Source organism: Rattus norvegicus, chromosome 3 (assembly GCF_021556685.1).
Source record: "Rattus norvegicus strain SHRSP/BbbUtx chromosome 3, alternate assembly SHRSP_T2T, whole genome shotgun sequence".
Lineage (NCBI taxonomy): Eukaryota > Metazoa > Chordata > Mammalia > Rodentia > Muridae > Rattus > Rattus norvegicus.
Window position 1 is genome coordinate 109,567,139 of NC_141536.1, and position 17,082 is coordinate 109,584,220.

At 43.3% G+C, this 17,082-nt stretch overlaps 1 protein-coding gene across 3 annotated transcripts in view; it reads left to right on the plus strand.

Moving 5' to 3' along the window:
* Positions 1 to 7,722: 7,722 nt before the first annotated feature.
* Sqor (sulfide quinone oxidoreductase) overlaps positions 7,723 to 17,082 on the plus strand; it is a 47,712-nt gene continuing 38,352 nt past the window's right edge. For 2 of the 3 annotated variants that reach the window (NM_001437818.1, NM_001437819.1), the window contains 1 exon segment: positions 7,723 to 7,773. The gene's annotated coding sequence lies outside the window, so the exon portion shown is untranslated. 3 annotated transcript variants of the gene reach the window in all.

Sequence of the window (17,082 nt, forward strand, 5' to 3'; positions counted from 1 at the left end):
GTATCTATAGCCTTACTCTGGTAACAGTTAATGTATCTTTAAGATGTTCTTATGCATTTTAGTCTCATTTAAAGACATCTTCAGCGCACGGTCTAGACAAGTATTTGGCCAAATATCTGGGTGCCACGACCTAACCAGGCTGCCATGTAAAACTCACCATTACAGTTGGCTTTTGGTGTATATTTGAGTATATATAATTGACTCTAACATATGTCTGTCTGGCTGTCCTTCCATCCATGTCTATAATAAAATGGATTACATACATACAAAGTAAATGTTATTACAATATAATTCTTTAAACTAGGAGATAACTAGGAGGCCTCTAATCCCTGGATAACTCAAGGTTTTCATGAGCGATTACATATATAATTAAGCCCACTATAATACTAGGTTCCAAGATCTTGAGTAGCAAATAAATTCAAAGACTACAAATGGATTAGAAAGTAGAAACTAGAGGTCCTGTGTGCTGTTTAGATTTATATATTTCCATCAACAGAGGGCTCTTCATATCTCTCAAGAATTAGCTTGAAGATGACATGGGCAATTGCATTCTAAGTTCAGGTAAAACAGTTTTAACTGACTAGACCACATATGGAGCAATGCTGCCATCTTGTGGTACTTTGCAGTATTTCGCTCCCCCAGAACAGATTCTGTAATACTTCATTTGCTTTGATTTGCTAAGCCATTTTGATGATGATGAATAATTATTAATTTACATTTCAAATGTCTCCATTCCCAGTCTCCACTCCACAAACCCAGAAACCCCGCCTCTCTTCCCCCTCCCCTTTGCCTCTAAGAGGGTGCTCCCCACCCATCCACCATTGTAGAACAATACAAATTGATCCATTTTTATCTTTTTTGTACAATGCTCAAGTCCAAGTGGATCAAGGACTTACACATAAAACAAGAAGAGAAAGTGGAAAAGAGCCTCAAACACATTGGCACAGGGGAAAGTTTCCTGAATGAACATCAGACTCTAAGATCAACGATTGACAAATGGAACCTCATGAACCTGAAAAGCTTCTGTAGGGCAAAGGACACTGTTAGTAGGACAAAACAGCACATTCAATAGAGGGCTAATATCCAAAAAGACAAAGAACTCAAGAAGCTAGACTCGAGGAAGGAGTAAGCTACAAGGGCTATGGAGGTGTTAATATTCCCTGGCCCTGTAAGAAGTAGAATTTTGTGTCCCACTATATGCAATATAATGGTCATGAGAATGCACCTTATAGACCGTCAACAGCAGGGTGCCTACTTGACCACACAGCCTAGAGCCTTTGCTCTGAGACCCTTTACGGTGTTTGTGTTGAGGTGTGGTACTGAGCTCAGTAGGATGCTGAAGCAGGTTTAGCCCTGAGAGCAGCGTCAGCTACAGAATTTGTAGAAGATGCAGTAGAACCAGAGGCAGGACTTCTGGTTCAATATTATTCAGATTTCAAAATGGCAGCCTCGATGCACTAGTCAAGAGGAGGCCCCATGTGGTCTGGCAGCTTACATTCTCATTAATCTGCTTTTACTTGGAAAATATGCATTTGGCTTCAGCTTTCCTGCGTTAGCTGGGGTGATGATATGTGTTTCCCTCTTCATTCGTTAACGTTGTATAGTCCAATGATCAGCTTTTGTAAGTGAATTCCTCCTTGCGTTTCAAGAGTAAACCTTACTTAGTAGTCATGGTGTATAGTTTGTTAGTATTTTGTTGAGAATTTTTGTGTCAATTACATAATTAGTATAATTTTTTCTCACATCTTTAGAATGAGTTAAGGAGTTAGTCCTTCCTATTAGGTTTTTGAGATAAGTTTGAGGAAACTTGGAGTTAGTTCTTCAAATGTTTGATGGAATTCACTTGGGAAGGCTTCAAGTTCAGGGCCTTTCTTTGCTGATATGTATACATCTATATATGTATACGTGTATACGTGTATATATGTATATGTGTATACATATACATATGTATATATGCATATGTGTATATATGTATATGTGTATACTTGTACACATGTATATATGCATATGTGTATATGTATATGTGTATATATGTACATATGTATGTGTGTATACGTGTATATATGCATACATGTATGTGTGTATATGTGTGTATGTGTTTATATGTATACATGTATTACTGATTAAACCTAATTGCTTACTAGTAGCCTACTTGAATAATCTATGCTCTCATGATTTAGTCTTAGTTTTGTGAGTTTTGTAATTTGCCCATTTTATGTAGATTATCAAATCTATTACTTTATAATAATTATTCACTCTTACAATCATTTGTATCTCTGTAGAGTTGGTAGTTATGTCTCTCTATATTAGCTTTCTCATTGCTGTTGCAAAATATCTGGCAAGAAGCAACTTAATGCAGGGTTAATTTTGTCTTACTGGTCTGTTCTAGGAGACACAATCTGTCACAGCAGGGCGAGCATGGCAGGTGGCAGATGTGTGTGGGGGGTGCTGGTCACCTTGCAACTGCAATCAAGAAGCCAAGGGTGAACAGAAGGTTTGATGACCTTCTGAAACAGTGCCACCATCTGGGGACCAAGTGTTAATATATGAATCTATGGGAAACATTTCACAGTCAAACTACAATAATCCATATTTATATTTTTATTGTAATAATTTCAGTGTTCTTTCTATATATCTTCTTATGGGATGGGGAAGCCACTATGTTGCTCAGACTAGCCTCAAAATTTCAATTCTGCCTCAGTTTCCTTAGAAGTTTGGATCCCAGGAGTTCTGCCTCAGGTTCACAGGTGTGCATCATTGACGGTGTTCTCTTTATATCTGGAGAAAGATTTTTCAAGTTCACTGTCTTTTACATATTATTACTTTCCTGCATTCCTTTTAGATTATGTTTACCTTTTAATTTTTGTTGTTTTTCTACTTCTGGTAATTTAAGGGTTATCTTGTTATTCCTTTTCTAATTACTTGAGTTATAAAAGTTACTTGTCAATTTGAGTACTTGGGGCTGCAACAGAAGAGTCACTCAGGGAAACAATAGTATTAGACTTCTTCCGTATCTAGATATGAACCAGACACTGAAGGCTAAGTAGGCCAGGGACAATCTATCTCTGTGACCTTTGAATGGCAGTTTTGATGGACAAAGGATTCTTGGTGAATATTCTGAATATATTGGGTACAGTGTTAGGATCATTAATTTCTGGTGAGAAGCCTCATGACCTTATTGTGGACCCCTTGTATATGGTGAGTCATTTCAGTCTTGCTGAGGAGCTCAGGAGGCCAGGCTTGCGCACCCAACACATGCTTTTACCCACGGTGTCTAGAACTTAGTCTTATATAACACCTTCAGCCCCACCTATGAACTTGTAGTCCTCATAACACAATCACCTCAAAGGTCTCACTTCTTAATACTGTTACAATGGCAATAAAATTCCAACACAAGCTTCGGAGGGGACAAACACAAATCACAGTAATAACATAATAACACGGGAACTATAAAAACCAAGCAGTAATCACCAACCGAATACTTTTTCTTTGCCAGGTACAGCGCCAGTCAGTCTTAAATATTAACTTGTTACATTTTACAAGGATCATATGAGACAGGAACTTTAGGAACAATCCATCTGCCGATGCAGTTAACTGAGGCTAATTAGTACATTCTCCTTGAGAAAGGTGATGTGCCTGGGCCACACCCCTGCTCTGCATCATTGTAAAATGTGGATACCCAGCAGAACCCATTGTGGATGAAGGGCTTAGACAGATGGTAAATTATGTGTGGACAAAGACCTTGTATTTACAAAGCCTATAAGAGACGTTGTTCTCTACTGCTATTGTCTAGCATGCAAACCCCTTCCGCATTTGAAACAGAACACCTATTGTGGTAGTACTGGTGTGAGCAGCAGGACCAAGCATGCTCTCCTCATGACCTGTCAATGGTACCAAGCATGCTCTCTTCCTGTCTTGGCAGCTATGATGCTAGTGGTTCATGTACAGTCAGCCAAGTGAACACTTTCTCTAAAGACTTGAATTCTTGCTTCTTTGATATTTGTGGCACTCCGTCCATCACTCATGGTGGTGTTGGGGGTATCCTGGGAGTGTCCAGCCTGCTTCTGGTAATGAACATGGTAAGATGTACCCAAAGATGCAATAGTGGCACTTAATATCTAGGGGTAACCAATTGTTGTCTAATCAGACTTAAGGATCACTTAATAGGACGGAATACATGATTGGTCCTGTAACCCTAGCCAACTACTAATGGTTAGTGAGGTCATGAACCCCAGAGGAAAACCTATAACTGACACTTTCCCAACTCATTTCTAAATACTTACCTTTACAGTCCCAGATAGTGTAGGTCTCACCCCTCACCAAAGAAACTTCCTTTGCAGCAGGCGGAGACCATCACAGAGAGACACCTCAAAGCTCAGGGCACATCATGGAATGGGGGTGATAAGACTGTGAGTCACAGGACCAGGATGTCTGCTGTGAGATAGTGTCTTCCATATACAGCAGGAACTGCACCCTTGAAATTTCAACAATAAGGTCACCTAAGCAAGATGCACGCAGTGACAATAGCAGTTGACATTCCAACGTGGGTGGAGGGAACCTCATAGATCTTATCACAGATGAAGAGCTGCAGGCAGTGATGGCTGCCGCGACAGGGGAAAATCAGTCATCTCCTGGGATGAGGCCCTGTAATCCCAGGAGGTCAGCCCTAAGTGCATATACACATGAGCAACACTAAATGGACTTAGCAGGATATGTATATATATATGTATATATTATCAATGATAAAGAGAAGAAGTCATGAAATTGAGGGAGATGTTCAAGGGGTTGAAGTGAGGAGAAGGTAGTGTGGAAATGTACAATGTGTGGGAAATCTCAAAAAGAAAATAAATTTTATTTTTTTAGGGAGAAGAAAAATAATACCAGCAAAAAGACGTTTAGGCTCTGTCTTCGTTAGGGTTTTATTGCTATGAACAGACACAGTGGCCAAGGCAACTCTTATAAAGGACAACATTTAATTGGGGCTGGCTTACAGGTTCAGAGGTTCAGTCCATCATCATCAAGGCAGGAGCATGACAGCATCCAGGCAGGCATAGTGCAGGAGGAGCTGAGAGGTCTACATCTTCATCTGAAGGCTGCTAGCAGAATCTTGGCTTCCAGGGAGCTAGGGTGAGGGTCTTAAGGCCACCCCCACAGTGACACACCTACTCCAACAAGGCCACCTCCTAATAGTGCCACTCCCTGGGCCAAGTGTATTCAAACCATCACAGGCTTTGACTCCTTAGAACTTTCCTAAGTCAGGTTTATGCTCCTGGCCACCATCACTCCAGCATTTGATGGAAGCCTTCTACCAATCTCTCTTAAGTTAATGTGTCCATAACTGGCATCTTGCTTGTGACCAATGCTGATTGGGGTAGGGCGCTTCCTATTTGAAGTACCTGTGTATCCATTAGTGCTTTCTGACCGGAAAATAACTTGATCTTCTGTGATGCAGATGAAAGAACTCTAACTACGCTGTAGCTTGATACAATTTTGGTCATTTTAAGCAGTTTGGCTGTGAGGAAAGCGGCAATCTGGGAGAGATTGGAACTGCCTTTTAAAGGCCACATATGAAAAGATAATATGTTCTCTGTATTTCTGCTCACTTCCCTTCTGGTTAGGAGACTTCCTGTTGGTCAGTCAGGAGGGACACTGTGTGCTGTTTGCTCCAGAAATCCCCACCCCCCACTTCCCGGTGAATCTCAGGGTAGCTCCTGAGGATTAGTGTCTCTTTGGATGAGTGCCTATCACAGGTGGGCAGGATTAGCTACTCCTCTAGCTACACATTCACCCAAGGAAGTGTTTGCTTCAGGGACGAGGGCGGGGCTTGTTTAATGGGCTCCAAGCAGGTGCATTTAAAGTGGCAAGCCTGCAGGACTCCTCTGCCCTTACTTCAGCATCTATGATTTTGACAGGCTCCTGCTTTCCTTTCCACTCTCATTGCTGCTCATTCCTGCTGGTGCCCTTCCTAACCTGGGTCGGCATGACTTCCCAGGGGGTCACAGTCTGTATTTCCTTATCTTCAGATCTTCTTGGATAGGGATTTGTTCCTCCCCACCATGCCTCCTCCCCCACTATGCCCCCTCCCCACCATGCCCCCTCCCCCACTATGCTCCCTCCCCCTGTGCCCCCTCCCCACTATGCCCCCTCCCCACCATGCCCTCTTGCCACCCTTTAATATTTCTCTTTGTTTCCCATCTCACTGTCTGCACACTCACTACTCTGGAAACCACCTATGAACGGGAATCAAGTGTAGGTTCAGACAGCAGCCACCACAGGGCTTTCAAGATGGAAAATAACTGGCGGAGGGACGAGTGACTGGGCTGACGAGCTGGGCCAGCAGGTAAGGATGCCTACCTGGTTCTAAGCCTGATGGCCTGGGTCCCTCTGTTGGAGGACAGGATAGACTTTGGGAAGTGACCTCTAACTTCCACAGGTGCCTCGTGGCACACAGGCACACGTGCACACAGAATAAGTCAATAAAAAATTATGACAATGGAGGACATCCTCAGCCTCCACGTCTGATGGGCAAGTCACCAGCTCTCACTGGTGGGAAGAAGGGACTTCAGTAGGAGAATAGAATGACACACAGAAGCCCCACAGTGAAGGAGCTATTCAGGACAAGGCTATTAACACCATTCTCCAGCCACAGACCTCCAAACACCCTGCAAGGGAACCGCCCTTGATTCCTTCACAGGAACCAGGGCTTCTCGGAGAAGAAGAATAGTGTGAATTGGTTTGGAAATATGTGTGTGTGGAGTTTTATTTTTGTCAAAAATTTGGGCTACAATTGTTGGCCTTTAGAGGGTGGAAATCAAGGTTATGTTCAGTACCATAAACAGTTAACTGTCCTGAGGCCTGAACAATTCTCCCGGTGACCCGCCCCTTGTTTCAACTTTCAAGAATGTGAAACATTTTATTGATAAAATAAATTCAGTTTAGGAGAGAGCGTAGCAAACATTAAGGATTTTTTTTTAAAACAGTAGTCTTAAAACGCTGTTTCCAGCGTTTCCATTTGGTTTTGTTTCCAAGGTTGTTTACTAGATTTACCTGTCGCTGCACAAAACCAGAAAGTCACAAGGAGGCAGGGCTGCAGGTGCAGGCGTCAGCAAGTGCCACCAGGGTTACCATCAAACACATAATTGTTCTAGCTATGTCACCAAGCGATTTTACCACAGATGCTTCAGAGTGAAGGCAGAAGGTTTGAAATTAGAGACTCAGAAACTATTAAAACGCACATATCAAACAAGTGCAAAAGAAACTGTTTTTACACTTAAAAAAAGCATTTGCGTGCTCTCTGAGTTTTTTTTTTTTTAAAGATGAGACCTTAGCAACTTTTAGGGACCGTATTTGTTTTAACGAATGGTGCCCCGGTCCCTGTCTTGTGCCTTCAAACTGTCAGTCCACTTTAGAAGGGGCGGAAGGGTGACTTGACAGGTATCCAAAGAACAACCCCCAAGAGCCAGCAGGTTCCAGGGGAAGGTGGCCCTGTCTTCACCCTACGCATAAGAAAAGCGTCTAGGCTGCATCGGGACAGTCGCGGGTCACGGGGACTGCCCCTCGGTTTGTTCCCCGCCCGAGTTCGGTGTTGGGCAGCGCCCGGGGCGGCCTTTCCTGGGCGGGGAGTGGGGGGGGTGGTAGTGGTGGTGGCTGTCCCCGCCCCTGGCCTCCGCCCCTCCGCCCCGGCGGCCAGGCGGGGCTCTGCGAGGCCAGCGCTCCAGCGCCACTGTAGTTTCTGCAGCGCCAGCGCTGGGGCCCACGGTGTCGCTCAGCCGGGTAAGACGCATCCCACAACGTTGTCACCCTTCCACAGCCTCTCGCTGTCACCCGTCCTGTCCCCGCGCTCTCGGCCGCCCCTCTTCCTCTCCAACACATGCAGCTTCGACTGCTTTGGTCTGGGACTCGGTGGACTCTAGAGCTTTCTCTGGAGTGGCCGAGCCTCAGCGATGCCGAGAGGATGGCCCTGGCACCCTCCCCACCCACATAGCTTGGATCTGTGGTCTCGGTGCGTGGGAATTTCAGAAGCGTTAGTTCCACTTGTTGGCTGTCACTCAGCACCTTGCCCTGCCTGCCGGGTGGGTTGAGACTGGCATTGGTCCTAGAGTCTAAGAAGGTGCCCACGGTGCTGGGGGCAGGGAGGGGCGGTCAGTGGAGGAGCACTGGCCGGGTTGATAGGCAATTGGTGCAAGGGAGAAAAGGTTTTTTGGTGGAACTTTTTCAACCATTCTTTGGCTTATGTGAGAGCCACCCCAGCTTCTAGGGCTCACAGACTCGAGCTGAGCCATCCAGTTTGCGCGCGGGGTAAGCTGTAAAGACAGAGTTCTGACCCATTTTTACCTGCAGGTACCTCTGGCAGTTAGTTCTGAGTTTGGGAGAAAAGTAAGGACTCTTTCTCAGGAGATTTTCCTTTCTGCTTTAAACTTTATTATTTTATTTCATGCGTATGGTTATTTCGTTTGCGTGAGAGTTAAATGCTTTCATCTGGGTGCCGAGAACTGAACTCTGTTCCTCAGGAAGTCCTCTGTAAGAGCTCTTAACCACTGAGCCATCGTTCCAGCCCCTCTCAAAAGACTTTTAAAAGCATAAAATTAAAGGTAGACTATGCTGAAAGCAAACAGCTGCTAAAGTAGTAAGAGAATATGTAATTTTAAAAAGCAAATAACTATAATAATTTTTGAAATACCAGAGAACATAGAATTCAAGATATAGGCATTACCTGTAAACTCATTTCTATAGTCACAAATATTGCTAATACTGCTGTGGCCAGCTGCCTACACAGTACTTGAAGACAGCGTTAGGTTTCAAGTACACACCAGTAGAAGGTAAAGGTTTTCCTTTCATTCTGATAGACACCGTGTTAGCAGAACGGGTGTTGCCTTATTTGTTAGGCCACTTAGCTTCTGGGTTTAACACTTCCTTGGGCTACCACTGTGCCCTCTACTCCAACCTTCTTTGGGCATCTACTTCTCCTGAGGAGGAGAAAGAGAAAAGCCCAACATTCCTACCCCGAAACCTAGTACCTTTTTCCCACATGTGAAAAGCATCCGGATTATACTTGATGCAGAGGGATGCAGTAGGTACTCCCCCTCCCCTTTCAATACCTTGTCCAGGACTGGCCATCACATTTCTAAATCTGGTACATAAAAGGTTTGCTGGATGACCTGGAGGTGGTTGCTTGTGATGGCATCCAGGAGACAGCTGGAAGCTTGGGAAATGACTGTTTAAAACGAATTGCTTCTTTTGAATCTGTCAGAGCCAATCTATAAGCATGCTGGGATGTGGGAACATGAATACTGGTGAGGGCCCTTGGGTCTGTTGTGAGTCTGGTGCCCCACCATAGCAAAGAATCTGTCTTGAAAGGAAAGTGGGATTCCAGAGATTTCTTTTGCCTGTGTGTATGTTTGTTAATGAGATGTGTTGTAATGCAGGAAATGTCTTGTACAGAATGGAGACAGAACTCAAGAAGAAGCATTTCTAGATACACATTTCTCTCCCTTTCTCCCTCTCTTTCTCCCTCTTCCTCTCCCTGTCTCTCTCCCCTCCCTCCTTTCCTTCCCCTCCCTCTCCCTCCTCTTCCCCATCCTTCCTCCCTGCCCCTCTGCCATCACACTTTGACTCCAGAGAGTTGATCAATAGGAGAACAGTGGGTAATTTACTAAAACCTGCCCAGACTAGGCCTGCAGCCAACAAAGCCTCCTTTACAGTGAGAACTTCATGGAAGTGTTGGTCTGTATTCTGTGCATATCCATACGACCGGGGAGCTGGATGAAGCTCAGCCTATTCCTCCCCTGTCTAGTTTGGATGATTACCATGAGACTTTCACCAACTCCTCAGATCTAAGCTTATTCTAAATCATAGAGAGAGAAAGGCCTTTAAGTTCAAGAGAATACCACCCCCCCTTATATTCAAATCAAACTTCTACCTTCAAAGTGACCTCACCATGGTCCTATAGTCTTCATTTTCTTGCTTATGAGAGGGAACCAACAATTCCGTGATTGTCATGAGAAATCACATATAGCACACATTACAATAACTCCCACAAATGACCCCTCCCTGCCATGTTTTCTTCTACTTTGGATCATGCATTTAACCGGAGCTGCTTTCCAGAGAGTGCATAATGGTACGGAAATGGGATATCTGGTTTCTATTCTGATTATGTCGCAGGCCTAAGCATTTGATCTGGCTGTTCTTTGCCACAGATATTCTATCTGAGGAGTCAGTAGGCAAATATCGCTATTGGCTGTCTGCTTGAACACCCACCTTTCCTGACCCATCTACTGGAGTCCTTTTTCCTGCTGTGAAGAAAGAAAGAATGGCCCATACTGGTTAAAGATGAGCCCCATTTGGCACGGCCTGTATGAGGACCTGGGTGTGCCTCAGACAGGGCTTCAGTGCAAATGGGTAACTGTGCCATTAGGTTGGACACAGGAAAGATATGAGTTGTTAGGGGACCTGACATACCTGCTACCTGTGTATATCTCCTCGTGTCCTAACCATCAAAGAACTGAATTTGGCGTCTAGGTTCAAACAGGATATATAGTCTGTAATCGAAGAGTCATTTCTCATTGAGACCTTATGGGCTGCATTCCAGGTAATGGCAAGCCAAAGTAATTGACCAGTTTGTTTACCCTCCACCCTTCATAACTTTCTTACATGTACCTTTGAATCCCAGTGTACTTTGGTCTGATGAGTAATTTTATTGTGGTCATTTTAATGATTCAGGAAGCCAGGTGTGGTGGCTCAAACACCTATAATCCTAACATTTGGGAGATGGAAGTGGAAGGATTTGGAGTTCGATATTATCTTTACTTATGTGTCAAGTTAGAGACTTTGCTGGACTCCATGACAGCCTGCCTCCTCAATCATCTGTCTGTCTGTTCACCCAAATCGTCCGTCCGTCCATCCATCCATCCATCCATCCATCCATCCATCCATCCATCCATCCAAAGAAACAGTTGATTACTCGAGACTTCCATTTCCAGGGAGTCTGTAGCTGGGCTGACACAGGTTTGTAGAGACCTTGACAGGAAAGCTGACTAGGAGCCTACTATGCAGGAGGTAGTAGATGGGAGTCTTTTTTGTTGTTGTTGTTTATAGTGCAGTAGGCTGTCAGGTTCCCCTGGCAATTAGAAAATGTGAGTAAACTTAAAACAAGGCTTGTGTGTGTGTGTGTGTGTGTGTGTGTGTGTGTGTGTGTGTGTGCGCGCGCGCGCACGCTTGTGCACGTGTGTCTGTTTATGTATATATGTATATGTGTATATATATGAATTCCATATATATACACACACACACATATATATGAATTGTTCAGCTCATGTTTAGGCAGTCAGGTTGATGAGTCTTTATGGACATAGGTTCTGACATTAGTATAGTTTTTGACATTACTAGGGGACACTATCTTACAGCAAACTCCTTAATTCTCTAGTTCTTACAATCTTTCCACCCCTCTTCGGAAATGTTCTCTGAACCTTTGTTTCTCTGAGTGTTTTGTAGCTTTGATTGGCTGTGATTTTTCTGTAGAGGTCTCCTTGTGTTGCAAAGAAAAGACTCCTTGATGAAGGGTGAAGACTACACTTATCTGTGGGTGTAAGGACAGTGTTTAGATTATTAGGGATTATGTCATTTTAGTCAAGTAGTGGTTGTACGTTCTCTTTCTAGATGATGTCACTACCCTAGAATAGTTGGCGAAGTTTCCACTCCCAGGCATGGTATCCATCTTTTGAGTAGGTCTTAAATCCAATTACAGGGCTGACGATGGTCACCAACATGTGTGTGCCACTACTGAAGCCTTAGGGTTCTTATGCCATGTTGGATGCTGTTCTGGTTCATAGGTATCATAACTGGGTAGGACTCTTTGCACCTACTAAAAGATAGTTCTTATAGGGCTCCCTGAATAAATTAGGGACTCAGTGGGACTGCAGGCCTTAATAAAAAGCTATATAAATTCATTTCTGCTTCTTGGACAGCTTAGTTTTGGTTTACAACTGGAGTTCTTGCTTCACAGATTAATATTCAAGAAATGTTTGTGTCGATTGGATTTCGAATAGAGAGACCTATCATGACTTGCAGTCCTGAGTGAAGATTGCTTCATTTCCTTTATTTGTTAACAATATAGTAATCCAGTTCCTGAATATGTGGGCAGGCGGGGCTGGGTGCACATTACTCAAGAGGAGCTGAGCCAAAAGCCAGGGTGAGGCCTGTGAGATTCCTTCTGTTTTCAAGGGGCACAGTTTTCTCCTCACACCATACTTTGGGCCATTGTTTCTCTCTGAGTAATCTCATAGGGCTGCTTTTGTCTTCATTACAGCAACTGAAGATGTGGATATAATGTCAAGGTTTGATTCGTCCTTCTTAATCCTCCACATCTGTTTTATTCTCACGTGTCTCACATTCACGTTAGTTCCTTCCTGCCTGTGTTATAAGAGCCACTCAATGGTTCATCATATTCCTGTGTCCACTGTGAAGGTAGACACGTTCTTCTTTTTCATCATTTCTCTGTGCCTAGCACAATGCCTGGCAGAGAGAACACACTGGAAAATGCCCAAGTTAGGCATTCCAATCCATTCTCCCAGATTCTCTGTCTAAATTCCATTCCATTAAGACCTTCCAAGGCTCTAACTTCCATTGGCAGGGCACAGAAGCTGAAATCCAAGCCATGGCACAACAGGTAACTTACATGACTCACCCAGGCTGGGTGGGGCAGTGAATCAGAACCGTTTATAGGGTGGAGATGGCCCTGGCTACACAGCTCTACATAGTGTTTCTATGTGTGAATGTGGGCTTCCTGTGGAAAGATCATTTTTCTAAGGAGATACCTTCAAAATTTTCCACATTGGCAAGTAATCAAAATTTAAGAAGATGCTGTAAGCTAAACAAAACAATCTAGTCTATAAGAGTGGGCTTTGGTTACTGCTTTATGAAATGGGGTGGTTGCCAGTGGTTCTGGATTGAGTTTCTATTAGCCAGGGTTCTCTAGAGTAACAGAACTTACAGAATGGATCTATCTATATCTATCTATCTATCTATCTATCTATCTATCTATCTATCTATCTATCTATCTATCTATCATCTATCTATCTATCTATCTATCATCTGTATGTATGTATGGTCTTTCACAGAATCACTTACAGGCTAATGTCCAACTAATCCTGCAATGGCTGGCTATGGATGGAAAGTGTAAGAGTCCAGGAGCTGCCGGTCTGTAAGGGTTGCTCTCCCAGCTGACCTTTAGTAGATTCTTGAATCCCAAAGAAGTAGGCTCTAAAGGAAGTGAAGGAACGGGCTTGTTAGTAAGGTGAGAGCAAGCAGGCAAAGAGGAAAAGCTTTCTTTTTCTGTCTAGCAGAAGGTGTGGCTTAGATTAAAGGTGTGTCTTCTTACCTCAAGATCCGGGCCAAAGGTGTGTGGCTTCCTGCCTCAGAGGTCCAGACTAGAAGTGAATTCACTCCAAACCAAACAAACAAACAAAAACCTCTCACAGGTGTTCCCCCTATTTCTGGATTATAGTTCATTCCAGATGTAGTCAGGTTGACAACCAAGAATAGCCACCACAGCTTTTGATCCTCTGTGTCAGAAACATAGGTCTTCTCTCTCTCTCTCTCTCTCTCTCTCTCTCTCTCTCTCTCTCTCTCTCTCTCTCTTTCTCTCTCCTCTCTCTCTCTCCCCCTCTCCCCACTGCACCCCTCCAGGGGTGCCCTCCTTTTCACCTACAGCTAGGTGATTTTCATTCCAAGAGAGTCTTCTTTGTGACCCTCAACCTCGCTGGTTCAAAACTAGTTTAGGAGGCCTTGATATACTTGATATAACCTCTCTACTCTAGCTATACAATCATTTCCTCGGCTTCCTTATTTACCTCCAGAGACCATTTCCACTTCTCACCTGCTTACTCCCTCTTTATCTGAGTGTTTATTAGCATTTCAGGTCCTTATCACACACACTCATTAAGTGCAGTAGACTCCTGACAGGTTTACAGTACTGTAGCTGGGTTTATTGTTCCCCCTGATTAATTTGCCTCTTCTTGTCTGATATAGAGATATAGTTAGTAAAACTACTCACCAATGAACTCATAGATTTTAACAAATACTTCTGAGCTCCTTCATTGTAACAGAGATTGCCAGTTTCTGGAACGAAAACCATGGGTGTACCACATCAGGCCTAATGGAGTTTATGGGAAGTGGAACATAGTATGTGTCATCTCCCCCCTCTCTCCCTCAAGACTGTCCCACCTTCCTCAACTGCAGTCTTATTACCTCCCCCAGCCTTTTTGGGACTTGCATTTTTTTTTGTTGTTGTTGACATTTTGATGCATCTCTTTTCTCCAGAGGGAGTGAATTTTCTTTGTGGGTTCAGATTCCAGCTTTATGTTCCAGTATGTCAGCACTGATATTATGGAGTATCTGGGCTCTTCTTGCCAATCCCTGAGGCACTCTGGATGGTTAGGTAGACAGGCACAGAATCTGTGTTTTCTACTGAGAGAGTAACATCAAGCTTTTCAGTTATGATTTTAGGAATAGTTGCTAGGAGATGCTGTATCTTTACTTTCAAGTGCACTTCCTCTAGACTGGGAGAAAGAGTATTGAGATTAGATTTCTAAAGAATCTAGGTTCGTATCCTATTGTAGATTAACTAGGGAGTCATTTGGCTTCTTTTGAAGCCTAGCATCAATATCTGTAAATGGAAACAACAGCACTTACATCGTGTTGATTTATTATGGAGACAAGATGATGTATATATTAGTTTTCTGCAGTTGCTGTAACAAACTGCAGACTTTGTGGTTTAATGGTACTGTGATGGCTATTCCTGGTAGTCAACTGGGCTACATCTGGAATAAACTACACTCCAGAAATGGCAGGCACACCTGTGGCCTAGATCTTGGGGCTGGAAGACACAAGTTTCTGACCTGGTTCTTGACATGAAGATCTTGAGGCTTAGTGGCCTTGAAAAGCTTTGACCCATGTAAGGTAGTGCATGCCTTTAATCCCAGGAGACTGAGACAAGCAGATCTCTGAGTTTCAGGCCATCCTGGGACAAAGCAAGTTTTAAATCCAGGCACTGTGGTACACATCTTTAATCTGGGCCTACTTCTGGAGGCCTACTTAAGGACATTGGAAGAAGGAAGGCTCACTCTTCTTCACCTGCTTGCACTTGCCAGCACATCTCTTGGACCCTCCTTCTTCAGGATTTCAGTTTATACAGAAGACCAGCTGAAATACCCAACCTTGTGGGACTGAGCAACTACTAGATTCTTGGACTTTCCATTCTCAGCTGCCCATAGTTGGGTTGGACTACCGACTAAGTCATTCCAATAAATTTCCTTAATATGTAGAGATATTCCATACATCCTGTGACTCTAGAGAAACTTGACTAACACAGGCACATAACCTCCTCCCTGTTTTGTGGCACTCTGAATGATAGGTAATTGCTGTGCCAATCAGTTATGGCCTCAACTCCAGCAACAGAATTTATTATCTTACAATGATTGCCTTCAAAGGTCCAGTGCAGATCTTGATAGGCTAAAATCAAGGTTCTGTTTCCTTGTCTTTCCAGCTGCTTTAAATTGTCTCCATCCTTGGTTCATAATCCCTGCCCTACATCTTCAAAGCCAGGGACCTTTCAATTTTATGACCCGTCTCCCATAATCTTAGCTCCCTTACTACTGGGAAAGTCTTCCCATTTTTAAAGGATTTAGGGAGTTAAGTCGTGCAAGTGGGTAATTCAGGGTAGTCTCTTGGTGATGATTTAGATATTTTCTAAGGCAAACTGTGTTCTCTGTCGTTTTCTGAGTCTTCACTAACTGAATTTTCCATTACATTTCTATCATGCTTTGAAGAGTCTTCTAGCCTCTGTCCATTGTCCAGTTTAAAATATGGCCCAGAGAAAGAACAAATCAGGGAAGGAAATCCTATCTCAATTTTGTTTTATTTCCTTTGAGATCCTGTTAACATTCCCCATTAGCCTGATCCAAACAGAAATCAGAGAAGAGAGACCAAGGATGGGGCTTGGAATAGGAGGATAAGAGCTGAATGTTAGAGAGATGGTGTGTGTGTGTGTGTGTGTGTGTGTGTGTGTGTGTGTGTGTATGTGTGTATGTGTGTGTGTAATAACTAGCAAAAGGATAAAAAAGTAGTAAAATCATTGATATCTTATCTGACTTGTGTCTTTTGATGTTTGTTAAGTTATTTCCATCTTGCTAAGAATGACATAAACATTTGCTTCAATTTTCTTCTAGTATGTTTGTAGGTTTACTTTCAACACTTAAAAATTAAACTATACAACATTAACAAAAGAATGCCTTTCCCCAGGGTTGGGTCCACCTTCTTTTTGGTCTGTATTATCAGCAGCTGCCTACCTCTAACCTTCTTTTAACACCTGAAGCTGATAAATTTGGTGTGGGGCCAGGACTAGAACAAGCAACTGTTCTGCTGCTCAGTCCAGATCCTCACTAACTCTAACGGGTACTCCAGCAACATTCTTGAGTAGTGGAGTAAGCATGACTGCATATTACACATACATCTCCATTTCATCAGGATAACCTTATGCATTTAGCCAAGTAAAATTCACTTAGCGCATATGCTTTTATGCAGGGAATGGATTCTGTAAGTTAGAATACTGATTATATCATTTCCAGTCTTTCCTACTTGAAAATTCAGCTACTGCGTGATTGAGATGAGTCTAGGATAGGCAAGAGCCGACTTCACCCATTATCTTCCACCTTGCAGAGAGCTCGGTCTTAAACCCCTGTAATGAGCACACCTGGCTGGCGCCACTTAATTGTCAAGGTTAAATGGATCAAAGAGATGGGAAGAATTTCCTTGGTGGAGGAGACGCCGCTAAGTTACATTCAATAGAGCGGATGCTGGAGTGTGGTGAGGGAAGGCAATACCAGGTGCACAGTATATTCTTTCAGACTAATTATTGCATTAAAAAGTCAAACTGTATCTTATGTTATGGAGCTGCAAAAATTGGCCCAATCACCCAGGTCATTACAACATTCTTCAGTAGTACACAATTAAATTGCCTTTTAAATGCCACCTGACAGTTTCACACATATATGAGGAGAAGAAACCTAACAAAACTTTGTTCAAAGA